Raw genomic sequence first — 16,585 nt, forward strand, 5'->3', positions numbered from 1 at the left:
ATTGAAGGCAGGAGGAGAAGAGGGCGTCTGACGATAAGATGGTTAGATGGCATCACCAACTCAATGGACATGAATCTGAGCAGACTCTGAGAGATTGTGGAGGACACAGGACCCTGGAGTGCTGCAGTCCATGGGGTTGCCAAGAGTCAACAAGGGGACACACCTTAGTGAGTGAACATTAACAATCATTGCTTTACAATGTTGCATTGGTTTCTGCCACACAACCTGAATCGGCTATAATTATATTTATATCCCATCCCTCTTGAGCCTCCACCCCCCCCCCCCACCCCTCTAGGTTGTCCCTGAGCACCAGGCTGGTCTCCCTGTGGAGACTTTTCAGATGAAGGCCCTGTCTCTGACCCAGTCTGTAACTAACCTGTCAAAAGGGGCAGAGGACTCACAGGACCAGCAGAGGGGAATCAGCCCCGTCTGGGCACTAAACACCTTCACATCCCTGCCTGGAGCTGGAATGACTGGTCCTACTGACAGGCAGATGGGGGAGATAAAGTGATGGGCTATCCTGAGCTGGAATAGAGTAAACACACTGGGGACTGCCCCTGGGGCATCAAGCAACCTTGAGTAAGGCTCTTCTCTCTCTGGGCTTCAGTTTCTCCTCCTGAGAAATGAATAGCAGAGAAGAAGTGATCTCCGTGGTTCCTTCTATTTCCACATTTTGTTGTTGTCCAGTCGCTCAGTCGTGTCTGACTCTTTGCGATCCCGTGAACTGCAGCACACCAGGCTTCCCTATCCTTCACTATCTCTCGAAGTTTGCTCAAACTCATGTCCATTGAGTCAATGATGTCATTCAACTATCTTCATCATCTGTTGCCCCCTTCTCCTCCTGCCTTCAATCTTTCCCAGCATCAGGGTCTTTTCCATTGCTGTAGCTCTTCACATCAGGTGGCCAAAGTATTGGAGTTTCCGTTTCAGCATCAGTCCTTCCTATGAATATTCAGGGTTGATTTCCTTTAGGACTGACTGGTTTGATCTCCTTGCTGTCCAGGGGACTCTCTTTTGTAGCTTCTGATTATTTATCAAAAGGGAAGAGTGTAACAAAAACACTTCTGAGCTGTGGGGTTTGACTCATAACCTAAAGAAGCTACTAGGTCAAGACTCAAAATGTGCACAGAGCACTCCTTTGGGTCAGGCAGGCTTGAATCTGTGTCCCGCTCTGCTGTAACTCCCTATATGACCTCAAGCAAGTCACTTTTCTCTCTGAGCCTCAGTTTCCCCATAACAAAATAAGGCCCATATCAGTCCCTAACCAGGGGTTATGTGGATTTAAAAAGACAATGTGCACAGGACTCCACACAGAGTAGGTACTCAATAAATGCCAGCCACGCTACAACTGAAACTTAGTTGAAAGCAAGGCAGGGTGGGGGACCTGGAACCTTGACAGGAAAAGATGCTAATTACCCAGGATTCAGTAGCAATCCTGAAATAGACAGTTTACCTACTGTCCCAGGAGGAAGCTAGGAGTGATGAAAAAGGTATCTCCGCCCCCAGCAGTCAGATCACAGATTGCAGCAGCAGAGCAATTTCAAAAGGCTGATAAATGTTACATCCTCTCACACAGAATCTCCGAAACATGCCTGTCCCCCTCCCCTGGGTTGAGCCTTACCAGAGCCAACACCTAGAAAGGGAGGGCCTGAGGTCCCCATGGGAGGTGGTCACACGGGTGTCGCAATGGCCAGCTCCTTTAGTTTCTGCACAACAGAGAGCCTTGAGGGTCAAGACCCCAGCCGCTCCCCCAGTGGAGGCGTGGCTCAGGCCAGCTCCCCCTGTGCTGGGCACAGTTTGGGTTAACATTGCCTAGGGCCACCCAGGGTCCTGGAATGAGAGGTGGACAGGTGGGTGACCAACCTGCTTCTTTCAAGCTCCCAGCTCAGTCACATGCTCTGACTTAAAATAGTACTTCCCTGGGAGACCTGCTGCTGCCGGCAAGGCTGGACCATGCATAAAACATCGGCTGGTTGGGTTTCCTCCTCTGAATGACTTCATTCAGAGAATGCAGGGGTGAAAGGTTTCTGGATCACTTGGTTTCTTGGAGGGACTGAGCACCCCAATCTCTGCCTGAGACCCCAGTCTCCCTGTTCTGTGCCTGGCACCTCGGCCCCCACGGCTGCCCACACAGAGGGCTCCCAAGTGGGGGCTGGTCGGAAGCAGCTCCCTTCTCCTAATATTCCCCCCAGGCCTTTTGCTAGACGCTTCAACGGAGCAAGAGGAACTTCCCTGGGTTTGAATCCTGTTTCTTTGGCATCCCAACCATGTCTGTGTATTTGCATGTGCCTCATCTGACAGGTAAGGAAATGTGCTCAGAAAAGTTGAGTGAACTGAACACAGACCCACAGCCAGATGTTTAACTCAGAGTCAGTTACTGCCGTGTGCTTTAGCCGTAAAGGGCCGAAAGAGTGGGTCACAGAGGTGAGAAGCGTCCAGGGGAAGCTTGTCTGAGCTGTGATTACTGAATGGGATGGAGTCGAGGCTTTCTCACAGAATTATTCACCCTCTCCTTTCTCCTTCCCTCTCTCCTTTTACTTCATTCTCCTTTATTTCCTCTCTATATCCACTCAACAGACACCTCTTTATAAATATTTTCATAATAATAAAAAATGTATTGGGTTGGCCAGAAAGTTCATTCTAGTTTTTCCTGTAAGATTACAGAAAAACCCAAAAAACTTTTTGACCAACTCAAGAAAAAATCTTGAAGTTTCCAGAAGAGTAAGTTAAAAGAGTAAAAATGTCCCATAAACCTTCAGTTCCAGTGATCTATCACTCTATAACAAACCACCCCAAATTACTGGCAGAGAACAACCATCTAACTATGACCACAGATTCCATGAGTCAGAATTTTGGACAAGGCACAGTGGGGATGACTTGTTTCTTCTTTATGACATCTGAAGCCTCTGCTAGACAGACTCAAGCTGGGGACTGGGAATCATCTAGAAGCTTCTTCATTCACAGTTCGGGCTCCTGAGCTGGGTTGAATCAAGTGCCTACTCACAGCCTCTCCTCATAGCTCAGGTTTCCTCACAACATGGTGTCCTCAGGGTAGCCGTCCTTCTTACCTAGAGGCTCAGGACTCCAAGAGAGAAGGTTCTAGCAAGTGAAGGGAAACTCTATGGCCTTTTATGACCTAGTCTTGGAGGTTACACAGGGTCACTTCCGCCGTATTCTAATTGGTGAAAGCAGACACAAGCCCACCCAGGTTAAAGGGTGAGAAGCCTCAAGTTTCTCTTCTCAGAGGGAGGAGATCAAAGAACTTGAGGTCATGTTTTAAAATCACCACACCCTCGCTCTGAAATACCAAACACTGATGTCACAGCATATTTATTTTCTTTTGGGCACTTTGTTGTGTGTGTAGGTGAATTGCCACTGAACAATTTCGCAACCTAATTTCACTTATCAGTTAAACATTGGATTATGAGCACGTTCCCTTGTCATTAGAAATTCTTTATAAGTGTTTTACTTTTCAGACAAACATATGCACATTCATGGTTGAAATTTTTTCAGTTGTGAAAAGTCTAAAAAAATAATAATAAAAATCACCACTCTCTGACCTACTACGTGACAGTTTTACCTTGGTCTGTTCAAGCAGCTGTAATGAAATACCACTGACCAGATGGCTTATAAACAACAGAATTTTACTGCTCACAGTTCTGGAGGCTGAGAAGTCCAAGACCAAGAAGCCAGCACGCTCACCATCTGATGAAGATCTGCGCCCTGGGTCACCACCCTCCTCTCCTTGCTGTGTCCTCCCCTGATGGAAGGAGCAAGGGCTCTCTCCAGTATCCCTTTTATAAGGCACTAGTCCCATGCCTGACCGACTCCCGAAGGCCTACTGCTTCCACCTTCAACTTTTGGGGGGTTGGATTTTAAAATACAAATTTTGAAGAGATACATTCAGGCCATACAGAAGTTTTTTTTTTTAATTAGTTAATTATTTTTGCTTGTGCTGAGTCTTCTTCATTGCAGTAAACACATTTTCTCTATTTGCAGCAGGTGGGGACTATTCTTCGTTGCTCTCATTGCCATGGCTTCCCTTGCTTCAGAACACAGGCTCTGGGTAGGCGGGCTACAGAGGCTGCAGCACACGGACCCTAGCGTGCACAGACTTCAGCAGTTGTGGGGTGCACAGGCTTAGTTGCCCTTCAGCATGTGGAACCTTCCCGGACTGGGAATCGAACCCATCTCCCCTGCATTGGCAGGTGGATTTTTATCCACTGCACCACCAGGGAAGTCCAGACCATAGGGAGTTTTAATCCTGATTTTTTTTTTCAACTTAACATTGTAGGATAATCAGGTTCCCATATCATTCTTCTACTGTATCACTTTAATAGCTTCTTCTCATTCCCTTCTAAAATTGACTTAAAAGACTCTCAATGGATCTGAAGCTGTCTCTGATTTTGCTCAATGGTAAAGATCAACACATTTTGAGCCCTCAGCAGCCATCACAGTGGGTACACTACAAATGTAGTCTTCATATCAGCCCTGTGATCATCATCCCCATTTTACAGCTATTAGGAACAATAAGACCTAATATTTATTGAACCCCTGCTCTAGGTGCAACATTTTCTGAGTGCTTTATGTGGATGACTCACTTGAATCCTCACTACGACCAACGAGCTAGGTGTCCCCTTCATACCGAAGACAAAGAAGCCGAGGTACAGAAAGGTTAGCAACTTGCCCTACGGTGCCACAGCTGGTGGTAACTGGCAGAACCTCGAACCAAACCAGATCTGAAAGCAATGCACTGAACCACCGGGGTTGCCAGGCCTGGCTTCTGCCTGGGAGCAGCTGGCCCTGAGCAGGGAGAACAGAGGGTCAGAACCCGGCTCATCTAGTGCAGGGGGAGAGGACAGAGTCCTGACTTAATCCCTCTGGGACATCTGGAAAGGGGTTGAGAAGCCTGAGCACGTGGAGGGCCACGTCCAGCTCAGAGCTTCTGCAACCTTTGGTGGCTTTAAGCGTCAAGAGTCAGGTATAAGACCACCTGCTGGGAACTGAGTGTGGCTTGGACAGGCCCAGATGGTTCTTTAAGCTCCGCAGGAACTCAAGGCATTGACATTTGCTTCTAAACCCTCTCAGCAGCCTACCCTACATCCACAATAGCAACAAGGCCTTTCGAATCTGCCCGCCGCTTTCCACCCCATTGCCATTACCCTGGTCCAAGCCACTGTCTTCTCTTATCAGGACCTCTGGGAAGTCCTCCCTATTGCCCTCCCGGCCCCCTGTGCCCCATGTTCCACATAGCAGCCTGGCTTCCCTGGTGACTTAGGGGTAAAGAATCTGCCTGCCAATGCAGAAGATGTGGGTTCAAATCCTGGCTGGGAAAGATGCCCTGGAAAAGGACATGGCAACCCACTCCAGTATTCTTGCCTAGGGAAATCCCATGGACAGAGGAGCCTAGTGGGCTACAATCCATGGGGTCACAAAGAGTCAGACATGACTTAGCGACTAAACTACAATAACAACAAATCTTTATTAAAATACTGATATGGGACTTGCCTGGTGGTGCAGTAGTTAAGACTCCATGCTTCCTCTGCGGTGGTGCAGTAGTTAAGACTCCATGCTTCCTCTGCAGGGAGTGTGGGTTCCATCCCTAGTCAAGCAACTTAAGATCCAGCATACCGCTGTGGGGTGTGACCAAAAATGTGTATATATATACTGATTTAATCACACCTCCACTTGGTTAAGACATTTTAATGCTTCCTGTTGATCTTAGGTGAGAGGCAAAACTCCCACACTTGGCCTACAAAGCACCCCAAGACCTGGCCCCTCTGCATCTGCCCAGTACCATCTCCCAGTCCCTGTCACTCTGCCTCCCAGCCGCATGGGCCTTACCTCAAGTCCTTGGGTCATTAGACTTCCTCCATCCCGAGAGAATTCCATGGACAGAGGAGCCTGACAGGCTACAGTCCATGCGGTCACAAAGAGCTGGACACAACTGAGGGACCAACACTTTTTCACTTTTGCCTGTGTTGTTTCCTCTAAAACAAAGCTTGTCCCTCTCCTCTACCCTCACGACTTTCACATCATTCAGGTCTCAGCTTAAAGTCCTCCAGAATAACTTTCCCTGTCTTCCCATATGCTGAAGACCTCCTATCAGTTCTTTTTTTTTTTTTTTAGGCTCTGCTGGTTCTTGGTTGCTGTGCGCTGGCTTTCTCTAGCTGCAATGCACAGACTTATTGCCGTGGCTTCTCTTGTTGCAGAGCATGGGCTCTAGGGTGCACAGGCTTCCGTGGTTGTGGCTCATGAGCTTAGTTGATACGAGGCATGTGGAATCTTCATGGACCAGGCGTGGAACTGCATCCCCTGCTTTGGCAGGAGGATCCCTAACCAGCGGACCAGCAGGGAAGTCCTCCCATCAGTTCTAACGCCTGTGTCTATGTCCCCATCACTCCTCTGGACAGTAAGCTCCACGAGGGCAGGGACCACACCGGCCCCACTTCTCCTTGTGCACCTGCAGAGTCTGGTAGGTGCTCCCAGAGACGTGACATCGGTGTCTGACCTTCAGGGACAGCTAACAGCTTCAGAGACCCAAGGGTGGGCACACACGGTTCTCTTGGCTTATATTAACCTGTTTCCTCCTCACACATGAAATAGATGTTATGATTGATATTACCAGCCCCAGCGGGACTCAGCAAGGTGGTCAGTTGCTCAAAGTTCACAAGTTGCCGAGGCGACGGACAGCTGCAGAACTGACCAGGTGTGGCTTTAGGGAGGCATACAGAGCCTCTGATCTCAGGGGTCATCTCTGCTGCGCCCACTCCCAGGAGACAGATGGCTCGGGCCTCGGCCTTACATGGAAACCCAGTGCCGCCCGCCTCCAACCAGCCAGCCACCGGTACCAGGTGACCCATGGCTTTGAGAACGTGACTGTGGGCCCGGAGAGGCCACCCCACCAGGAAAGACATCAGCCCACACGTAGGACAAGCCCTTCTTGTTTGCTTTGTATCTGGTTCCCGCTCAGCAGCGCCTGCCAGGGGCTGCCAGGGCTGTGCTTTTTTTATCTAATGGTTAAAATTCTTAGAAGTATTATACTCTGCTTTGCTTGGCAGCATTGCAGAGCATACCTCTGACGCGGCAGGTAACTGGATAGGGTCTCGGTCACAGCAATTTGCTGAACACGGGGTTTTGTGCGCAAAAACACATTACAGCACTCGGGGGTGTCACTCAGGAACACTGCCAGCCACGGTTGGAATGTTGTGTATCAGAGAGGAAGGGGTATGGGTGGAGGGGCCAGAAGAGAGAGGGAGGCTCGTGTGAGGGGTGCAGGAGCCCTATGGTGCTCAGCAAAGTGGACCCTGGGACTCACCCCAACGTTAACACTCAGCCCGGACCTGAGGGTGAGAACACAGGTTTGGTGTCAGGTGGGTCAGGGGTTAGTTCTAGCCTCACTGTCCTGGCTGTGTGACCTTGTAAAAGACAATAAACCTCTCTGAGCCTCATTTTCCCCAAGAGTAAAATGAACAAAAGCAGAGGATTTACCTCCTAGGAGTCCTGCAAAATGCACACGTAGTATCAATTCTGTTCGGTCCCTGCTCTACCTTCCAGGCCTGGAGCAAGGCCAGACGCATAGTAGGAACTCAATAGATTTTTTTTCTTACGTAGGCTTAATTGCTCACAGCTGTATCCCCAGTACCTAGAACAGTGTAGGCGTGTAGTAGGTGCTAAAATTGTTTGTTGATTTGGCTTAATTGTTCATGTGTGTGTGTGCTAAGTCTCTTCTGACTCTTTGCAACCCCATGGACTGTATGTAGCCCACCAGGCTCCTCTGTCCATGGGATTCTCCAGGCAAGAATACTGGAGTGGGTTGCCATGCCCTCCTCCAGGGAATCTTCCTGACCCAGGGATTGAACCCACGTCTCTTAGTCTCCTGCATTGGCAAGTGGGTTCTTTATCATTTGAACATTTACCAATTGTTCATAGCTGTACCCAAATACCAGGCCCAGCACATAGTAGGCAATACTTACTCGAAAAGAGTGTTTCTGGATGAGTGAACATAAAGCATTTGGCATATGATATAGTGCTTAATTTATGTTAACTTTCTTTGTGCACTAAACAAAATTTTGTTCACTCTATAAGTGTTCCTCGGGGGCTCGTATGTTGCTTTTCCTTCCCTGATTCTCCCACACCAACTAGGTGTCCAGTGATTCAATTTAAGTGATACGAACCACCCGAGCCAGCATCAGGATCCATCAGTTTAGGGCTCAGTCAGCAAGACGTCCCCCTCTTCAGATGTCAGCCAGAAATGGGGTCCCCAGAGGACACCTTCTGCTCAAGCAGCTGCAAATGTGGGGCTTCTCACAACTCCCAGGTTCCATAATCCACTAGGGTGACTCAGAACTCAGGAGAGCCCTTTACTCAGGATTACTTGTTTATTATAAAGGATACAACTCAGGAACAGCTGAACAGAAGACACGAATAGGGTGAGGTATGAGGGTGAGGGAAGTGGAGAGCTTTAGAGGGTGTGTACCACCCTCCCAGCACCTCAATGTCTTCACCAACCCCATGAGTGTCTTTTTTTTTTTTTTTTTTTTTTACTGTGCTGGGTCTTAGCTGTGATATGCAGGATTTAGTTCCCTGACCAGGGACCACAGCCAGGCCCCCTGCATTGGGAGCGCAGAATTTTAACCATCGGACAACCAGGGAAGTCCCCTAGCTGAATGTGTTTGATCAAAAGTGTTTATACCCCAATCTCCAGCCCTTCCCCAGAGATTGGGATGGGGGGGTGGGTGGGTGAGGGCTGAAAGTTCCCACCTCCAATCACTATTTGGTCTTTTTGGTGACCAGCCCCCATGCTGAAGCTTTTAAGGGGGCCACCCTGAGTCACCTTATCACCAGAAACTCCAGTATGGTCACAGAAGCTCATTAGGAATAACAAAAGACACTCCCATCACTCGGGAAAAAGCAAGGGTGTTTTAGGAACTCCATGTCAGAAAGCAAAGACAAAGACGAAATCTATCCCTCATTACACCACAGCCCGTTGCACACTTGTCACCATCCTGGGCACTGGGTGAACAAGCCAGACAGGGCCCTGGCCTCCCGCAGCTCATGGGCCGTCAGGTTTGACCTCCAACTCCCACCTCATCTTAAGCTTCAAGTCTTCTCGAAGGCCCAGCTCAGCACCTGCGCGGAGGAAGGAGCAAGAGAAAAAGCCCAGGGCCCTGCCCTTCATGAGCTCACACCCCTTTGAAAAGTGAAAGTGTTGATCGCTCAGTCCTGTCCGACTCTTTGCGACCCCATGGGCTGTAGCGCACCAGACTCCTCAGTTCATGGAATTCTCCAGGCCAGAGTACTGGAGTGGGTTGCCATTCCCTTCTCCAAGGGATTTTCCCAACCCAGGGATTGAACAACGGTCTCCTGCATTGCAAGCGGATTCTTTACCGTCTGAGCCATCAGGGAAGGCCCCTTGGGGTGGAGAGAAAAGACGGACATGAGGGCAACTTCAGGAGAGACGAGCAGGAAACAGAAGAAGGCCGCGCATGGGTGGTGCCGGTACAGAATCGCTCTGAGAATCAGAAGATAAACATGGGTCCTGGGATGGACTGCAGGCCCAACAGTGCTGGGCAATCTCCAGGAAACCCATGCAAAGTAAACGTATCTTGTTATGGGGGCAGTTGCCATGGTGTGGTGTCAAGTTGACATTTTTGTGCTTTTATTGAAAAGGAAGAATTGCAAACACAATGGGCATAACCAGTGTGTTCCCAGAAACCGTGGGCAAAGAAGGGAGAGGCGATGACAGAGAAAGCAACAGACAGAGAGAAAGAGAAAGAAGAGACACAGAGATGGAAAGAGACAGAGACATCAGCTTCCCCTCAATGCCCAGAGCAAATGGGGTTCTTTGGGAAGCAAAGCTAAGATGAAGTTAGAAACAGAAAATCTTTATTAGGGCCATGTGCGTGGGTGCTAAGTCACTTCAGTTGTGTCTAACTCTGCAACCCTACAGACTGTAGCCCACCAGGCTCTTCTGTCCTTGGGATTCTCCAGGCAAAAATACTGGAGAGGGTTGCCATTTCCTCCTCCAGAGGATCTTCCCAACTCCGGGATCGAACCTGCATCTCGTAAGTCTCCTGTATTGGCAGATGGCTTCTTTACCGCTAGTGCCACCTGGGAAGCCCTTATTCGGGCCCATAAGCCTACAAGAAGATGCTCAAGAACACTAGGCTTCAGGGAAAGGCAAATCAAAACCACTATGATATATCCCTTCAGCCACTAAAGCGGCCACAATTAAAAATTCAAACAATAACAAGTGCTGGCAAAGATGGGAAGAAATGGGAGCCCTTGTGCCACGCTGATGGGACATGAAATGATCCAGCCCCTGTGGGAAACAGTCTGGTGGTTCCTCAAGCAATTAAGCATAGGAGAACCATAAAACCAGTAATTCTACTTCTGTGTAGGGCTGACCCTTGAACAACATGAGGGTTGGGGCACCAACCCTCCAGACCATCAAAAAATCTGCTTCATAACTTTACATTTGGCCCTCCATATCCATGGTTCCAGGCTTCCTGGTGACTCTGTAGTAAAGAATCTACCTGCAAGGCAGGAGCTGCAGGAGATACAGGCTCAATCCCTGGGTCAGGAAAATCCCCTGGAAGAGGAAATGGCAACCCACTCCAGTAGCCTTGACTGGAGAATCCCATGGACAGAGAAGTCTGGCAGGCTACAGTCCATCGGGTCGCATGCATCCATGTCTCCACATCCATGAACTCATCCAACCTCATATCACATAGCACATAGTATCACATAGTATGTATGTATTGGGAAAAAATCCATGTGTAAGTGGACCCACACAGTTCAAACAGGTGTTTTCAAGAGTCAACTGTATATATGCAAGAGAAGTAAAATCTTATGTCAAAAAAAAAAACTTGTGTGCAAATGTTATGGCAGCATTCTTCGTAAATGACAAAAAGTAGAAATGATGCAAATGTCCACAATGAAAGGATGGGTGAAGCGTGGCAGAATCCATACCGCAGATGACTCGGCCATAGAAAGGAATGAAGGACTGATATGTGCTACCATGTGAATGAACCTCAAGAATATTAAGTGAAAGAAGCCGTGAGGGACTTCCCTGATGGCCCAGTGGTTAAGAATCTGCCTGCCAATGCAGGGGCCACGGCTTCGGTCCCTGGTTGGGGAGCTAAGCCTACACGCCGCAACTACTGAGCCCACATGCTCTGGAGTCCGTGCTCCCCAACTAGAGACGCCTGTGTGCCACAGTGAAGACCCAGCATGGCCAAAATGAAAGACCCAGCATGGCCAAAATGAAAAAAAAAAAGAAGCCAGAACATGTCCAGAACAGGCCAATCTGTAGAGACAGAAAGTAGATCAGTGGTTTCCAGGGGCTGGGAGATGGGTGGGGGAGGAGGGGGCGGGGGATGCAGGGAGGAGCTGGGATGACTATTAATGAGCACGAGATTTCTTTGGAGGATGAGAGGGTTCTAACATGGGCCATGGTGGTGAGTGTCCCGCTCTGTGAGTGTGTTAAACACCACTGAAGTGCACACATCACGTGGGAACTTGTACGATACAGAAATTATATTTCCATAAAACTGTTGGCAAAAGAGCTTAAATTAGGAGTAATAACCTGTGATAGGAAAAGTGGGGGCAGAGACAGCAGGACTAGGCCGGGAGCCACCAGACCACTGGTCGCCAAATGACGCCCCTGCCAGCCCCACAGAGCCCAGGCTTAGCTGCCGAGCAAAGGCTACTGCGAGCTGAGTGTCACGTGGGACAGACATACCCGCGGCCTTGCCCCACCCCCTTGGCCCAGTCACTGAAGGGTGGGACCCAGGTTGGACGGCCGCGGTGGCCCCTGAGGGAGCTCATGGCTGGGACCTGTCAGGGAACCTCTTCTCACCACTGGGCCAGAGCCCACTCCTCGCAGGCCGTCTCCTGTCTACCATACCCCAATGACACTACGCCCTGATATCTCTTCCATGTACCGCAGCACCCCACAGTTTCCAAAGGACACTGATGCACCCCCAGCCCAGCCCTCAAGGCAGTTAGCAAGCCCTCAAGGGGCACCCACTGCATACCGGGCTCCATTCTGGCACTGGGATACACACTCGGCCCCTGCCCAGATGGCTCGCTTCTGGGATGGCACGGGAGCACCCCCAAACTGTGTGGGCCCAGCCCTGCCCTCCCTTCTCCAGCCCTGGCTCCCACCTGCCCACGAAGCTGCTCCCGCTGCCTATTGTGAGGATGCAGCCCAGGGTGCTCCCCACAGGCTCCTCCTATCCCAGCACGGGGCTGGGTTCTGTGCAGAGGTGGGGAGGGCCTCGTTCTGGCCTGGTGACACATGGACTCCTCTGAGACTGGGTTCCCCTTCTCACAAAATCCCCTTGGGGCCTCATTAGTTTGCACCTCCCACTTTGTAGTTCTCTACAAAGTCCAGAGCTCGAGGCAGCCTGGGGGAACACACCCTCTGCAGCTCCTCTTCCTCTCTTTCCTGCCCCTCTTCTCACCGGAAATTCCCACCCCCAGGCAAACCAGAAGTCCCTACATACATGTGAATGAAGACGTTAGTGTTGTGTGTGTGTGTCCAGCCAAAAAGGCCCTGTTCTCTCCCCATCTCACAGATGAACAAACTGGGAGGGACTAGAATTCAGGAATGTGATTCCTTTCCCAGGGTCTGTCCCCCTACTTCTCAGGCCAGAACTGTGCTCATCCCACTGCTTGTCTGGCAGCAGAGATAGCCCCAAGAATTGACCTTGGATGACTGTGTTAGCCTTGAGGGATGCGTGCCGCTGAGGTGGGGGGGGGGGTCATCTCTGAGGAGGGAGCTGGGTGACCAGAATCCTTAGGGGAGACTGCTTGCTTCCATGTACAGTCTGGTTGTCCCCTCTTCCCCCACCCACTTTATGAGCTAAGACTGGTCCACAGGCTCCAGGAATAGCAGCAGCCACTGAGGGGCAACTGGATGGCCCAGGAGGCACCTCTGTCTTTGCCCATGATGGATTCAGGGACCACCAACCCTGTGCAAGTCCCACATCCCCTCATCCTGGGGTCCTGGAATGCCCATCAAACAAGATCAGAGCAGCATCTAGGGAGCCAGGGAGGGCTTCGCTGAAGAGTCCAGCCCTTGGGATGCCCCCCTAAAGACCTCTGAAGTTCCCCTGGGTCCTGGGCCCCCACCACAGTCCAGGACTTCCAGATGCTGCCCCTGCTGAAGCCAGGGCTAATGAGGTGCCCACAAGCATCACAAACTCCTGAGAAGGGCTGATGCGGTCAGGAGATCCTGGTTCGAGGCTCCAGCTTGCCTCCGGGCCCCCTGTCCTGCCTGAATAATGATGGAGCTTGAGGTTCCCTGCTGCCTTGCGGTAAAGATGCTCTAGGATTCCAAGTGGGATCAGCAGAGAGGTGCTGGTGTGGTGCCAGCCTCGGAGAAGTCAGTGTAGGCCACTCACCGTGAGCTCTCCAGGCTGGCGGTCCACCTCAGCTTAGAAGGACCCTGCCCCAATCTTAACAGTTACCCCTGAGACTTCCATGCATCTCAAACTCACAGAAGATAGGACACACTGATGGCCAGGAATACACACCAACATTATCCTTGGGCTAACAGAAGGTTTCCTGCTCTTCAAATTTTGCTCCCGAGAGGCAGACAGGGGTGCTACTGAAGGGAAAGGGAATCAAGTCTACAAGAAGAAGAGAAAACAGAGAATAGCTTCAGACTTCTCCCAGTGGGGGGAGACAACAAATCGGAAACTCCCAAATACTCAGCCCCAGTGCCACCCTTTTGTACGCCTGTCCTTCTGGCAGACATTACTAATCAACCACCATCCTCACCCTCTCTTCTGCAATCCGCCAGACTGTCATAATCAACTGATCACACGCAACACTTGAGATGAGACTTCACCTGCTTGGGGTGGGGGTGGGGGGTGGGGTTCTCTTTGATAGGAGGTAAACTCTAAAGTCCTCCCACAAAAGGTAAACTGCATAGAGTCAAAGATCATCCTTGAAAATCACCTAGATCTCCAAGTATAGGATCACTCAGACTCTTAATGAATCCAACCCAAGCAGCTTTTCCTCCAGTCTTGCCACAGGTCACTGGGCTGATGGTTGAGTACCAAATGAGGGGCTTGAATGGTGTCAGGATGCTGGGGTGTATGAAAATACCTGTCTTCAAAGGTAAGACTCACTCAGGGCAGTGGGAGAGACACAGGGAACTGAGCTCAACGGAAAGTGAAATTGTTAGTTGCTGTTGTGTCCAACTCTTTGTGACCCCATAGACTGTAAACCACCAGGCTCCTCTGTCCATGGAATTCTCTAGGCAAGAATACTGGAGTGGGTTGCCATTCCCTTCTCCAGGGGTTCTTCCTGACCCAGGGATCAAACCTAGGTCTCCTGTATTGCAGGCAGATCCTTTACCATCTGAGCCACTGGTGTGCATGAACGCTAAGTCGCTTCAGTCATTTCTGACTCTTTGTGACCCTATAGACCGTAGCCTGCCTGGCTTCTCTGTCCATAGGGTTCTCCAGGCAAGGATACTGGAGTGGGTTGCATTGCTCTCCTCCAGGGGATCTTCCCGACTCAGGGATGGAAACTGCATCTTACATCTCCTGCATCAGCAGGTGGATTCTTTACCACTAGCGCCACCTGGGAAGCCGCTGAGCCACTGGTTCAGTTCAATTCAGTCGCTCAGTCGTGTCCGACTCTTTGCGACTCCATGAATTGCAGCACACCAGGCCTCCCTGTCCATCACCAACTCCCGCAGTCTACTCAGATTCATGTCCATCAAGTCAATGATGCCATCCAGCCATCTCATCCTTTGTTGTCCTCTTCTCCTCCTGCCCCCAATCCCTCCCAGCATCAGGGTCTTTTCCAAAGAGTCAACTCTTCACATGAGGTAGCCAAAGTATTGGAGTTTCAGCTTCAGCATCAGTCCTTCCAATGATCATCCAGGATTGATCTCCTTTAGGATGGACTGGTTGGCTCTCCTTGCAGTCCAAGGCACTCTCAAAGAGTCTTCTCCAACACTACAGTTCAAAAGCATCAGTTTTTCGGCGCTCAGCTTTCTTCACAGTCCAACTCTCACATCCATACATGACCACTGGAAAAACCATAGCCTTGACTAGACAGACGTTTGTTAGCAAAGTAACGTCTCTGCTTTTTAATATGCTCTCTAGGTTGGTCATAACTTTCCTTCCAAGGCATCACCTTAGAGTTCTGTAAAACAAATGCCAACACATAGGAAAGCTGACAATGTACATACCCTACACCCCTCATCTAGGTATATTCATATCCCCAGTAGAGAATTCCAACCCCTGTGAGATACTGGAGATACCGATCCTCTCAGGCTTGGGAGCACAAGTGGCAGGGAGAGGACCTGCTTGAGCCCCCGGCATGCTGCAGCACAACCAGCCCACTCCAGGGCTTGAAACTCTGTCCAATTTACTCCAGTGTGATGTACACATACTATCATATGCCAACAATGCTGCGTGAGGTGAAAAAGATGAGGAATCATTGCGTATACATGTGCACAAGGAACGAGATGTGCAAAGGTGATCAGGACAAATTTGTTAGAGCAGCGGGGGGAGAGGGCAATAGTAACAATTTACCTCTCTGTAGTGGATGCTGTTGTGAGCTGCCCAGACGCCCCTCCTTCAGTCCTGAGGCATTTATGCCCCCATCTCCTGGGAGTGTTGGCTGCTAATGGCTCATAACTGAGTTCTCCCCTAAGAATGGTCTTCATTGAAAAGGAACTGACCTGCCCAAGGTTACACACTCCCCAGGGAAGCACAATTCCAAAGACATTTCAGCACCAGGACATAGATGCCCAGCTCTTTTGCCTCAGTTCAGCACAATTGAGAAGGGCTGTCCCAGCTCCAGCATTCCCCATGGGATCGATTGAGACTTCTTTTTTAAAAAATATTTTACTTATTTATTTGGTTGCCTCAAGTCTTAGTTGCAGAATGTTGGCTCTCTAGCTGTGGCACACGGGCTTAGTTGCTCCATGGCATGTTGGATCTTAGTTCCCCAACCAGGGATTGAAGCCATGTTCCCCACACGTCACGGCAGACTCTTAACCACTGGACCCCCAGAGAAGTCCCCAGTTAAGAATTCTGATGCAACTGCAATGCAGCCCAAATTCTCCTTCACCCAAGCCTTCTTCCCACAGTCCCTGACAGGTATCAATTTCGACACCCTAATAAATCCCATGTGTGCAGATCTCTGCCTCAACTCTGCATCTCTGGAAACCCACTTGTAATAGAGGTGGTCCAAAGATGGATAAACACTCTAAATTGAGATTTTAGAGCTGGATCACCCTACCATCCAGCTAGCAATGATGACCCCATCACTCGGGATAGGTGGAATACAGGAAGCACCTGGCAAGTGGAAGTAGTCCAGTTGTTAAGACTTTCACGGGGAGTGAGCTAGGATGGGATTCAGGTAGAAGAGAATGCACTGGTTGATACAACATCCCAGGTATTTGAGAAAGACTGCTGATAGCTATGTTGAGTGTTGTAAATGCACTGGAGCAAGACAATGAAAGGCTGAAATTAATTAATTACCATCTTAAGGTGGGATATAAGACTCTCGTCTCCTGCAGAAAGAAGGCATAAAAAGCTCAGGATAAAGC

Source organism: Cervus canadensis, chromosome 18 (assembly GCF_019320065.1).
Source record: "Cervus canadensis isolate Bull #8, Minnesota chromosome 18, ASM1932006v1, whole genome shotgun sequence".
NCBI classification, from domain to species: domain Eukaryota; kingdom Metazoa; phylum Chordata; class Mammalia; order Artiodactyla; family Cervidae; genus Cervus; species Cervus canadensis.